The 13366-nt window shown below is 52.9% G+C and overlaps 1 protein-coding gene across 10 annotated transcripts in view; it reads right to left on the reverse strand.

The window, feature by feature from the left end:
- Positions 1–8634, reverse strand: part of PTPRS (protein tyrosine phosphatase receptor type S) — a 161816-nt gene extending 153182 nt beyond the window's left edge. For 4 of the 10 annotated variants that reach the window (XM_074928198.1, XM_074928197.1, XM_074928196.1 and 1 more), the window contains exon 1: positions 8457–8633. The gene's annotated coding sequence lies outside the window, so the exon portion shown is untranslated. Of the gene's footprint in view, positions 1–5086; positions 5162–8456 lie in introns of all 10 variants that reach the window. The other 6 variants (XM_074928203.1, XM_074928201.1, XM_074928200.1 and 3 more) reach the window with 4 other exon arrangements.
- Positions 8635–13366: the final 4732 nt, after the last annotated feature.

Raw genomic sequence — 13366 nt, forward strand, 5'->3', positions numbered from 1 at the left:
GGCAAGCGATTCTCCATGCACAGACAGGGGTGGGAGAGCAGGAATACATCCCCAAGACACCCTCTCCTGGCTCCAAAAATGTATTCGCTATCCCCAGGCGGCTTCTGGCAGGGTGGAGAGATCACTCTCCGATTAGAGATGTTTATCAGTAAGCTATAATGAAGGTGGGACACTGACACTGTGATGAATATTATATTTCAGGAAAATTTAAATGAAATGATCCATCATGCCCAGCAGAAGATCAGCAACACCTTCTGGCAAGCACCCGCACCAAGCGGAGCGGCTCCGCGACTGAGGCTCGGCTTCGGAGACCTGCAGTCACCTTGCCTCGCTGCTCCAGACGAAAAACAGCAGCGATAAAGAAAAGCACTTCACATTTCCAAGGGCACATAGTGAAGCAGCAACACTAACCGGCTCGCTTGCAAGACAGCTGCAGCCTTCTCCAGCACGGCAGCGAGACATCCCCCTCGCACAGGCTCCGCCGAGCATCGGGACAACCCACGTTTCATCTACTCGAGCGAGTTCAGGTCCTGGCGTTCAGCACATCCAGAAATAGAGTGCCCTCGGAAACAGGACGGCGTTCGTGCAGGATGCAGAGGGGAAGGGTTATGGAGCGGCTTTTCCCTTAAGTGAAATATTGCCACCGGCTCAATGGAAGCAGGAGGTTTGTCCCTCCTGGGAGGAAGCTATCAGAAACCACTCTCCCTCCGAGCGTGGCTAGCCCATGTTTTGCGACCTGTTGCATTTTGCAATTGGGCAGAACGTTGGCAGAACGCAAAACGACATTAGAAAGCAAGAGCGGGTGCGGCGGCGCGCAGGGCAGAGACACCAGAAACACTACAAGCTGCTGCAATCCAGACACGAATGCATTACACATTCATCTGAATTTTAAATACAGAGCATTATGACTGGCATCCTCACAACTGCCACAGCAGCCTCGGCACTACAGCTTTTATGGTAATTCTCAGGGAGTTACCCACAAGGCACTGCAGAGATTTTCTTGGCAGCCATCCTAAACTAATTTTTATAGGTTAGTGTACAGTTATACATAAACGTTTAAGAAAAATAAAATGGCGACTCAGAGGGAAGGAGCCAACTGGGAGGTTCCTGCATCACTTTGCTCGTGGCACATGATTGTCCAGTGCAAAATGTCACAGGGCCAAGGTCTGTGCCGCTGCCGGCCACCCCATGCCAGGGACTGTGGGACAGAAACACCAGTTGCTTGATGAACTGGTTTGCACTGGGCAAACCCTGTGCATCGTCCACCACGATACCCAGTCCTCTGCACTGCTTCTGCACCGGTACCCCTCTGCCCTTGGCAGGGTGTTCAGCTCAGGCAGGTCACGCCGAGGCAGGAGATGGCACTGCCACCACCTGCCCGCTCCCGGGTGGCCCTCGGGTGCCTGCCTGCAGGTGTGGGTGCTAGCCTGCGGCACTCAGCCCCCAGCCTCCCCTTCTCCCAGCTTACCCAGGGCGGGTCAAGTGCCCCTCCAGCTGCCTGGAAGGGACAGGAGCAATCCCAGGGGACAACAATTTGTTGGTGGAAAGCACAAGCATCCAGAGAAACACCTCTGATGTGCTTTGACACCAAATCCTCCCTGCCACCGTTCCTGCCTGCAAAGGGCCACCCCTCCATCCCAGGCACGTCCTCTCCCGCGAGGAGGAAAGGACGGTTTGGCCCCCACCTGCCCCCACCTCGGAGCTGCCAGCAGGACACAGCCCGGCCCATCACCTTTGCTTTTCACATATCCTGAGCCGCCCCGGTCAGGGGTGACATGGGAACTTCACGTGGCGACTGGAAACTGCTGCTCAGCTTCCAACTACCCTTTGCAGCCGACGGAGGGAAAGAGTCGAAGCCGCTGCCAGCAAGTGACAGCAACATGGTAAACAAAGGAAAGAAGCAGCAGGAGGGAAACCTTGATCAGTGCAAAGCCAGAAGCAGCACCCATCTATGTTTCACAGGTACCAGAGCAAACACTCGATGATGTAAGAGCTGATAATTGGTTTAAAAAAAATGAATCCTCAGTTCCTGCTGATTTTGCGTGCATGCACACGCATGTGAATTTGCAGCACAGCAAGCAGTCAGTCTGTCCATCTCTGCTGTCTTCACAAAAGCAAAATGGAGGGAAGCATGATCAAGACTTTTAAGGAAAGAACCTTTCACATTTAAACCATCTGCAGAATTACTCGTAACACTGATGTGGATACAGGGACACCACAAAGAAGAAAACAATTAAGCAACAGCTCAGAGGGAGAGATGGTGAGATGTAAGAAAAGCACCACAAAGAGACAACATACTGAATTTCAGACAGCTGCTATTTTCCCCGAGACAGGATTATTGCATTTTGAGAAGCCACCAGAAGCCAGCACACCGTGCCCTCCCTCTCCCTCCTGCTATTTGCGACCCCAGCTCGGTGGCTGCAAGCAAAGGGGATCGAGAGCACTTTGCCTCCCGTCTTGTGCCTTCTGCACCCAGAGCACGTGGTTACCCCACATAACCCCGCACTGCATCACGTGTCAACTGCCCACAGAGTTGAAAGGGGGGAAAAAAAACACCCTGAAAGCACCATTATGTAAAAATAGGGCATTTCTGAAGTTAGGACCTGGTGTATCTCAGGTCATCCCTCAATCAGGCGTGTGAATGCACCACCTCCCAGGAACACAGCAGCAAGCACCTGAGAGAGCAAACCATTCCTAAAGTCTGAGCAGACCAGCTTACCTGTTGTGCTCTTCGACTGGCTAACTAGGGGAGACTTGACACTCAGAAGCAGGACACCAGATGCCTTCCCACAGCCACGGCCCTGCAGACCACGTCTGAGATGCCCCAAGACTGATGCGGAGAGACGGCAGCAGGAGAGGCAGGGCCACAGGCACAGCACTCCCCACGTAGACTCACATGCAAATCCTTTGCTACTCAAACCTCAATGGGCTTAAAATCCCCTTGGAAAGAGACACCCTTGTGGCAAAGCACCCACAGGACCCACCACATGCTGCAAATCCATGTCTGCAGCTGCACCAGCCATGATCCGAGTCTCCTACCTGCAGCCGCGCTGCCCGCGTGCTCCCACCCACCTCCCAGATCACACCATTAAAAGCTGCTCGACGTTCAGGTTTTCTCCTCCATTAGGATGTCCCCAGGAAGGTGAGGGCATCTCACTTGCTTGAGAGGTCCCAGCCAAACTGCAATCCTCTGGTCTGATGTAAACCAGCACCATATAGAGCAATCACCTACAAAAGGAGGCTGTAAACAAGTGATTCAGCTGCTGCTTTGCAAAAACAGCCCCAACACCACAGCAGAATGAGACCTCAAGGAGCTGGGCAGAAACAGCCACAGGCTTCCAAACCTAAACCATCCCACAGCTCTGATTTAATCTGATTTATGCAAACGTAAAACCAATTTAGGTGTGCACATTGTATGAGTCGCCTGGCCCACTTTAATTTGATAGGTTTTTAAACCTGTTTAGACAAACTGAGATCTGCTTTCTAATCTAGAGCAGCTCTTAATTGTGCAAATGTTGCCAAGGAACTAGAGCATGGATGTTACAAGAGATGCTATTTGTATGACAACGCTCAAACTGCAACGCTCTGAGCTACAATAACGCATGGAAGAGGGCAATGCTGAGCACCACGTCTCTCTGCGCTGGCCACGTCCGTGCAGCAGAGCTCCGAAATTCCTCCAAAGCTTTCCAAAGCCAAGATGCACAAGCCCAGGTGAGTCCCAAATAGCCCAGGGCCACAGCAGGCAGGCTGGCTGCACTAGAATACAGTAAAGCCTGGCTTTTCTGGGATAGAAAACCCCAATGGGGCCAGCAAGTCCCAGGTGTAGGGAGAAATCCCAGTGTTGGGTCCTGGTGTGTGCCCCACTCCCATGAGCTGGGCTGTGGTCACCCTCATCATCACCCCTTTGTCTCCAGAGACGAAGCAGAGCATCCCTAAATGCCTCTGAAGATCTGCACCTCCTTTAAAAAGCTCCAGGGTGTGCTGCTCACAGGCATGCGTGGGAGCCACGCTCCTGCCCGCCAGAGCTGGTAGGAGGACAGGAGCCAAGAGGCTTCACAGATTTTTAAAAAAATAAATAAAGTTTAAAGAAACTCACACCTCCCAACCAGCTTCTTATCAAGGGATGTCAAGAAGGCAACGCAGGCTGAAAATTACTTTTTTGGGTGATGCTGGGACTGAACTGGGACACAACCATCTGAATCTCTGGGTACAGGACACGCAGGGCTGCAAGGGCTTGTTCAGACGAGCAGCAGCTCTTGCAATGGAAAAGCCAAACTCGACAAATTACTATGCCAAGACAATGATACCCAAGTTACAAAAAAAAAAACCTCCAAGAGAATTATGTTGGATCAGACCCAGAAGTCTGGAGGGTTTACAAGTTGAAGGATGAAGGGGAAAAAAAAAAAAAAAAAGACAATTTCCAGTTTCCTAGGCTGATGTTGAAGACGACAAAAAAGAAAAGAGTCAGACAAGTTATAAAGCAAGCAATCAGAAAGAGAGGACAGGATCAAAAAAAAAAAAGTCTAACGGGGCCCTCAGATTGTTCCAGCTTATTGTGTAATAAACTTCGCAGAAAGGAAGCTGGCCTCAGCTTTACTACTTCAGGGCTCACAAGTTTAAAATTGACAACATTTTTTTAAAAATAACACTGTTCTGTCATAGCCAGAAGCTTCACAGCCTGCCCAGCCTGACTATTCTCTTCAGCTTTCAAATATCAAAAAAAAAAAAAAAAAGTTCTGGAGATCCTGCCCAGAGTCACCAGCCCAGAGCAAAGCCCAGGACTCCTGACCCCGCTCCCACCGACCTCTGAGCTAGTGGCAGGAAGCAAAAAGCTTCACGAATGGAGGGAGCTGGGCCAAGGGAAGGGATTATTTGAAGTAGAAAGTTAGGCACATTTTTTACACTGTTGAAGCAATATTTAACCGAAATCATTTGCAAAATTTCCTTTTCTGAGGAGAGAGCTATGAATAATATGCATGTTCTTATCAACTCATATAAGAAGAATTTAAAGCTCAAAGTTCAGCAACTGTGGATTAAACTACTTAGCAGCACCTTTTTAATGCAACTGAATAACCTCTCTCCTTACCATAGGCTCGCACTGACTCGGGTTAGATCTGGCTTCACTTTATCTCGGTATCCTATACACGCAATTTTGTTATCTCTGCAATGCAAAAGAAAAACTGTTTTAGTTGGGAACAAGAGAGGGTTCAAATAAAATGCATACGCGGTGGCAGGCCACAGGCAACATCTCACTTCCATCACGGTGACTCGCCACCCACACAACCTCATCCGCCACGTGGAAAAGCGGATAAACAGTTCAACACGCGTTTACAACCTCGAGTTATTCTGCACCGAGGCGAGGAGCTGGGTGGGACCTTCACCCCCCTCCACGCCGGGCTCAAGCCGACGGAACCCTGGGGGCACGGCCATGCCGGGCACCGCAGCGGGCGTCCAGCCAACCTGCTGCCAGCCCAGCTGACCCACCGCTGCATTTAGGGACCCTGAAGCAGCCTCAGGCGGGACAGCCTCCCACCTCAAAGACAGCCTGGAGGCCTCTCAGTACGGCCCGTGGCATGCAGCTCTCCTGCGCTGCAAAAAACCACAAATACCCCCCCCTCCAGCCTCAGTTTCCCCAACGCGCAGCCACATCATCTCCTTGCTGTCCCAGCTGGCTGGACCTCAGGTGTCACTTCACCCTCATTGCCACCTCTCCCCCCAAAGCAGAATTAAGGGTCTAACAAGAACCCACCCTCCTGGAGAAAGAGCAAAGGCACATTTTCCCTCTTCTCCTTAGGCAACGTGTCGCACTGGTTATTGTTCAGCATCCAGACAACAGGCAGAGCAAACCCACTCCCCTCGGGGCAAGACGGAGGAGACACCCCTTTACCAAACTCCTACTTACAAAACCTGGTGAGCATCAGGGACTGGGAGGCACGAAGGACCTGACCCCATCCCGCCAGCGAGGCTGATGCCAGAAGACGACCACAAGAAGCCTCGAGGAGCTCCTGCCGCCCATCACCTCCATCACCCCACGCCCAAGTGTACCAACGGCCCTGCTGCAGGGGACCCCTCTCCCCCCCACGGGCAGCCGCCCCGTTACTCGGTGGCACGGCTTCAGCTGGAAGCTCCTCTCACATTACTCAAAGTATTTATGCCTTTTTCCCCATTTGAAATATGGGCCCTTACCACGCACAGGAAGGAGGAGGAGAGTGCCAGCAAACTCGTTAATTTATAAGCCAATCTGGCAGGGAACAATTAACAGCTTTCCCACTGCCAGGTTGGCAGAAGGAGGGGTGCCTTCCCCCCCGGGGGGGCAGGGGGGTCCCCGCCGCGGTACGCTCCCTGCCCTGCCGAATCCAGCCGCCGTCCTGCTCTGGACCCAGACACGACCTTTTTCACCCCCACCCACCCGAGAGGACAAACAGCCTCGTCCCCCACAGTGGGACCCCCTTCAGGTCACACCGCCAGCTCCCCCCAGCCCGGCACAGGCACACGATCCCCAAAAGACGCTTTATAGGGGAAAAAAATAATATATAAATCCCTAATATTTTGCTGCTGGGGACACAACACAGGTCCCTGCCTGAGCGGAGCTGCCGGGCAGCGCTGGCAGCCGGGAGCTGCGGGAGCGCCAGCGAGGAGCACCCCCTGCGAATTTAACCGGGGATTGTCCGGGGAGGGGACGGGAGGACACCCCCTCGCCCCCGCGGGGTCTCCAGTCTCGGAGGAAAGGCTGGAAACACCCCCCCCAACCAAAACCTCTTTTTCCTTCCAATAGCAACGAGCCCTTTTGCAGAAGCGAAGCCTCTCGGGGACTCAAAGCGGGCAAATACCCGAAGAGCAGAGATGTCCCCCACCCCCGGGGGGTACAGCACCCACCGAGAGGCACCACCCGTCCCCACAGCACCCAACACCCTTCCCACGGGTGTCACCTTTTCACCAGCATTATTTTTTTTCCCCTCGTTATCCCGTATCTACACCATTTGCTTCCCCGGGAGGGACTGGAACAGGATCCTCACAGTGAAACACAAACGCTATTAATTATTACTCTTGGGGTTTTTTTGGGGGGGTTGGGGGGTGTCACTATGTCACAAGTTTCGGCTTGGGGACACTGGGGCTCCAGGGCCAGCTCTCACCCGCCGCAGGATGGCCCCAGGGCTCAGGATTTCGGCTGAAATCCCCGAGGGTGGATGCAAAACGGCCGCCGGCTGCCAAGCCCAGGGGTCCCCGAGCCCAAGGGGGGGGTGTCCCTCGGTCCTCCTCGCGGGAGGAGGAGGCTTGGTGCCACCAAAAGCAGAGGAGGGGACCCCAACTCCAACGGGGGGATCTCGGGTAGTTTTGGGGTGACCCGGCTCCCTTCCTCGCTGCTGTCCCCGTCACCGGGCCACCGCACAGCCGCGGGGGGGAGCGGGGAGAACCCCCCTTCCCGGCTCCGGCGGTGTGGGGAGGACACGGCACCCCCGGGGCCAGCGGTGTTTGGGGTGGGGCGAGGGGGGCACCCCTGGGGGAGGAGGGTGGGGGACACACAGCACCCCGGAGGAGCCGGGGGGACACACAGCCGCGTCCCCAGGCTGCGGCATCGCTCCCGGGTCTCCTCCGGCACCCGCACCCCGGGGACGCTGCTCCGGGAGCGACAGCGGCTTCGGCACCGGCGCATCCCCGGCGCACACCGGGAAGGGGAGAAACCACCGAGGGGGGAACACGAGGCCCCCCCCACTGCCCCCGGTCGCCCCCCCCACCAGCGCGGGTGGTCCCACAGCGCGAAGGTGACGCCAGAGCACCCCAAATCCCAGCGCGGGGGTCAGCGCCCAGCGCCGAGCACCCACCCGTCCGGTGGGACCGCGGACGGGAAGGGGGACACGGGAGGGACACCGGGGGGGGACACGGGGGGGGGGGGGGGGCTCCGGGACGGGGCAAGGACCGGCACCGCACCCCAGGACCCCCCCCCCGGCTCCACCAGGGTCGGCTGCCCCCCCCAGCCGGTACCGGGGGTCGAGCGCGCCCCCTCCCTGCACCCCCGCTATAGCGCGGCTCCTTCCCCCCAGCGCAGCCCCCCCTCCCCGCACCCCTCCCATACGCCCCTGGGGACCCCCCCCGCTACAACGCGACACCCCTCGCCCCGAGGCAGGCAGCCTGCCCACACCCCTCCCAGACGCTCCCCGCTATAACCCCCCCCCAACACGAACCCCCTGCACCGCCCCTCCCGCCCAGCGCCGCTACACCGCGCCCCCCCCCAAACACCCACCCCCCCCTATAACGCGGCCCCTCCCCGGCGCAGCCCACCTCCCCCCCCGGTACAACGCGGCCCCTCGCTCCGCCGCGCCCCCCCCCGGTTACACCGCGCGCTCCTCGGTGCCCCCCACCTGCACCCGCGCGCCACAGAGCGGCCGCGCTGCGCCGCCCCCCCCCCTTCCCTTCCCCACCCACCGCCCCCCGCTATAGCGCGCCCCCGCCCGTACCTGCCGGCGCGGCCACCCGCTCCCATGCTGGCCGGCGGAGGGGCGCGGAAGGACCGCGGCCGCCTTCCTCCGCCTCCTCCGCCTCCTCCTCGCCGCCGCCCTCCTCCGCCTCCGCCTCCTCCCTCCGCCTCCGCCCGGCGGCTGCGCTGGGGCCGCGGCGCGGGGACACTGCGGCGCGAGCTCCCGCCCGCCGCCGGCCACTCGCACAGGTGATGTCATTCCCCGGCCGCCGCCGCCTGACGTCACCGCGGGGCGGACCCGCCCCCATCCCCTCCCCTCCCCTCCGCTGGGCGGGGGGGGGGGGCGAGGGGCGGTGACGTCACCGCGGAGGCGAGGGGCGGGGCCGCGCCTTAAAGACCCCGCGTGGCGCACGTGGGCGCGGAGCCGCGAAGGGACGCGGAGGGGCGGGCGTGGCCCTGGGGGCGTGGCCCTGGGGGCGTGGGCCGTTTCGATCGATTTCCCATCTTGATTATATTTCGCATTTGAGGGAATATTTGCAATATTCACTTTATTTGCCGCCACCGGGACATTTCTCATATCCAGCGTCTCTCCCTTGACGCATTCCCGATGTTGCATCAGTTTCCCGCAAAGCACGCGACGAGTATTACCAATACCCACCCAATTTCTCACACTCAACACGTTCCCCCTAGCGAATATACTCTATTCAATCTGCTTCTCGTATCTGATGTATTTGCCACATTTCATGTGATGCCAATATTCCATATATTCCCCATATTCCTGAATGCACGCTCCCGTGGAATATAGAGTTCATATATTTGACATTTCCCACCTTCAGAATATTCCTCATGTTCATTTCCCATATTTAAGATATATCCCATATTCAACATATTCCCCATATTTCATATATTCCTGATATTCCATCTATTTCCCGCTCTATCTCCCACATTTCATATATATTCTATATTTAATTTATTTCCCACCTTCAGATTATTCCTCATATTCATTTCCCATATTTAAGATATATCCCATATTCAACATATTCCCCATATTTCATATATTCCTGATATTCCATCTATTTCCCGCTCTATCTCCCACATTTCATATATATTCTATATTTAATTTATTTCCCACCTTCAGATTATTCCTCATATTCATTTCCCATATTTAAGATATATCCCATATTCAACATATTCCCCATATTTCATATATTCCTGATATTCCATCTATTTCCCACACTCCCACATTTAATATATATCCTATATTTACTTTATTTCCCACATTTAATACATTCCTAAAATTCAATATATTTCCCATACTATATATCCCATATTTAATATATTCCCCATATTCCATATATTTCCCATACTCAATATATATCCCATATTTAATCCATTTTCCATATTTAATACATTCCCCATATTCAATATCTTTCCCACACTCTAATATATCTCCCACATTTAATATATAACCTATATTTATTTCCCACTTTAATACATTCCTGAAATTCATTTCCCATACTCAATATATATCCCATATTTAACATATTCCCCATATTTCATATATTCCTGATATTCAATTTATTTCCCATACCCAATATATATCCCATATTTAATATATTTCCCATATTTAATATATTCCTGAGAGTCAATATATTCCTAATATTCAATATATTCCCCATATTTACTATATTCCTGATATTCAATATATTTCCCACACTCTAATATATCTCCCACATTTCATACATATTCTATATTTAATTTATTTCCCACAATTAATATATTCCCCATATTCAATATATTTCCCATTCTCAATATATATCCCATATTTAATCTTCCCCATATTTCATATATTCCTGATATTCAATATATTTCCCATACTCATTATATTCCCCATATTTAATATATTCCCCATACTCAATGTATTTCCCACATTTAAGGCCTTTCCCATACTTTTCCTATTTCCCACCCACCGCAGCTCCCGCCGGGACCGTTTGGCCCCACCCTGGTGGCTCTTTGCATTTTTAACCCCCCTGGTGCTCCTCGGAGCCTGCAATGCCCCATGATGCTCCCAGCCTTTGGTCACCAAGTGCAAAAATTGGGGGGGGGGGGGGGAAAAAAGCGAAAAAAAATGGCAAAAAAAAAGGGAAGGTTTGGGGAGAACTGGGCCAATGGCCGGCAGTTCATCGATCGCGGGAGGGTTTGGGCATTCTTCAAAGAGGGAAAAAAAAAAAAAAAAAAAGGAAGAAAAAAAAAAAAAAGAAAATTAGGAAGAAAGAAAGAAAAAGGCAATTGGAGGAAACATTTTTTTTATCATTTTCCTTTTCTGAAGCTCCTGAGCGTGCCGGGGCCCAAATCCATCCCGGCGGCGGAGCAGGCGGCCGCTCGCGCTGCGAGGGCAAACACCCGCTCCCCCATCTGCCTCTCCGTGAACTTTCCTTGATCCCCTCCTGCGCCTCCTAATACTGACCAAATGTCACCCGCACGCCGACTTTTAACCATTCTGGGGAAATCCGACAGAAAAATGGTATTTTTCCATTTCGCTCCGCTGCTCTGCCTCGGGGCGTGGGCACCGATACGGGATTTTGCCCGTTTTTCTGGATGATGAGAACCGCTTGCTGGTGGGCCAGGAGGCTGCTGTGGCTCTCAGGCCTTGGAGATAAAATTGTGGGTGTTAAACCTGCTCCGTTTTCCCGGATACACCAGGGAAACACCGTCACCTCCCAGCGCCGCTGTCAGAGGTGCGGGCGGAGGTGCCGCGCGAGCCGGGAGGGTGTCAGGCAGCGTGAGGAACCTTCACATTGTTGTGTTAAATTAATTTTCCTCTGCGAGAAAGGGGCTCGTTCCAAGAGAGGAGCCTGTAGAGGCCCAGAGAGCTCCATAGGAGACCACCAAGACCTGTAGGTGTCCATAGGCGTCCATATAGACCTGTAGGAGTCCATAAGAGCCCGAACAGATGCAGAGGGGGGTCTATAAGAGCCCAGAGGGGTCCATAGGAGCACCCAGAGATCCACAGCAACTCGTGGGGACCCACCTGACCCATAGAAGCCCATAGGAGCCTGTAGGGTCCCATGGTGGTCCCTAGGAGCCCATAGAGATCTGTAGGGTCCATAGAAGCCAATACCGATACATAGGGCTCTATGGTAGCCCAGAGGGACCCATAGGGGTCCATAGGATCTCGTGGGGACCCACAGAGACCCATAGGAGTCTGCAGGAGCCCATAGGGACCCATAGGACCCCACAGGGACCCTTAGGATCCCACAAAGATCCATAGGAGCCCATAGGAACCCATAGGACCCCACAGGGACTCTTAGGACCCCACAAAGCTCCATAGGAGCCCATATGGACCCACAGGGACCCACAGGGCCCCTTAGGATGCCACAAAGATCCATAGGAGCCCATAGGGACCCATAGGGCCCCACAGGGACCCTTAGGACCCCACAAAGATCCATAGGAGCCCACAGAGACCCTTAAGACCCCACAAAGATCCATAGGAGCCCATAGGGACCCATAGGGCCCCACAGGGACCCATAGGACCCCACAAAGATCCATAGGAGCCCATAGGGACACATAGGACGCTACAAGGTGCCCCCCATTCTACTGTGGGGTCCGGCCCCACCTCCTCATCTCCTGGAAGAGCCCCAGGCTCTGCCCCGGACACCTCTTCCCATCCTTTCCTGAAGCATCTCCTATAAAACAGGGATCGATTGTTTGATTTTCTTCTGCATCCGGGAAATATCAGCTTTCCCCATCAGCCCGAGTCCTTTCCAAACGGCTGCGGAGCCTGGTGGCAAACACCGTATCGCCACGGCTCCCGCGCCCTATCTGCTGCATCTATGCTCTTAATGGATGTATAATACTTTACAGTAATTTCCTCATTTGTCATGCAATCAAATCCTTTGATCAGACACGGGAGAAATGTAAATATCAATTATTAACCATCCCATTCTGGTCTTGCTTGACTGGATTTCTTTTTTATTATTATTTTTTTTTTTAGGAAGGAATTGATTTATTTGCAATTCAACCCTCCAACATATTTTTAATTAGGATGCTTACATTTCCCAGGTTGTATTTTTGAAGGGAGAGCGATTTGATCACCAGAGCAATCGATGCATCCATGTATATTTTATAGCTGAGAGACAGTTGTGAAGGAAAGTGTAAAATAAGTGGGGGGTTTAAAATCCTGTGCGTAGAGGGCTGCTATACCATGGTTTAAAATCTCACTGGCCAAATTTGCTGCTGTGCAGTCATTTATAGCCCTTCAAAGTGTGCAAAGCGTTGGCATGAAATGGAGAGGTGGCCAGGAAATTTCTGACAGAATATTTTTCCATCTGCAAATACTTTTTTTTTTTTTTTTTTTTTGAGAGTGAAGCATTTTGTATAAACAAGTTGCCTTAGGCAAAAACGGCTTTGGAAATAAAAATAATAACAAAAAAAAATTAGAAGAAGAGTGAAACTCAGCTACTTTCTTTTTGCCTTTCCATTTGGAAATGGGTTTCCACTCAAAGTTTGAGAAGTTTCTCGTGTATATACAGCCTGAAAAGTCAGGCTGGGGCTGAGACACACATTTCTCTTCGCATTTCGATATCCACACTCTCATGACATTTTCACTGGTGCCAGATTTGCAGGAGGTAATCCCCAACCTCCCCCCACCTCCCCCCCCAATCCCAAATTTGGCTTAAAATTCAGGAAACAGGGAGCATTCTCCTCTCAGCCAGGCTGTTTATTTGCTTTCTGGAGTTTTATTGAAGCTCCAAGAGTTGCATTTTGCAAGCTGTCTTCCTCCTGAAAGCGAGCAAGCTGCGCCTCTTCCTTAATCATCTGCTTTTGTTTGCTTGAAGGAAAATACCAAATATCTCATGACTTGCCATAGAGCCGTGGATGACTGCAAGGATGCGCAATTCCTGGGTGTCCTTGTGACTAACGGGTGAGTTTTCAGGTGCACGTGGAGCC

Source organism: Athene noctua, chromosome 27 (genome assembly GCF_965140245.1).
Source record: "Athene noctua chromosome 27, bAthNoc1.hap1.1, whole genome shotgun sequence".
NCBI classification, from domain to species: Eukaryota; Metazoa; Chordata; class Aves; order Strigiformes; family Strigidae; genus Athene; species Athene noctua.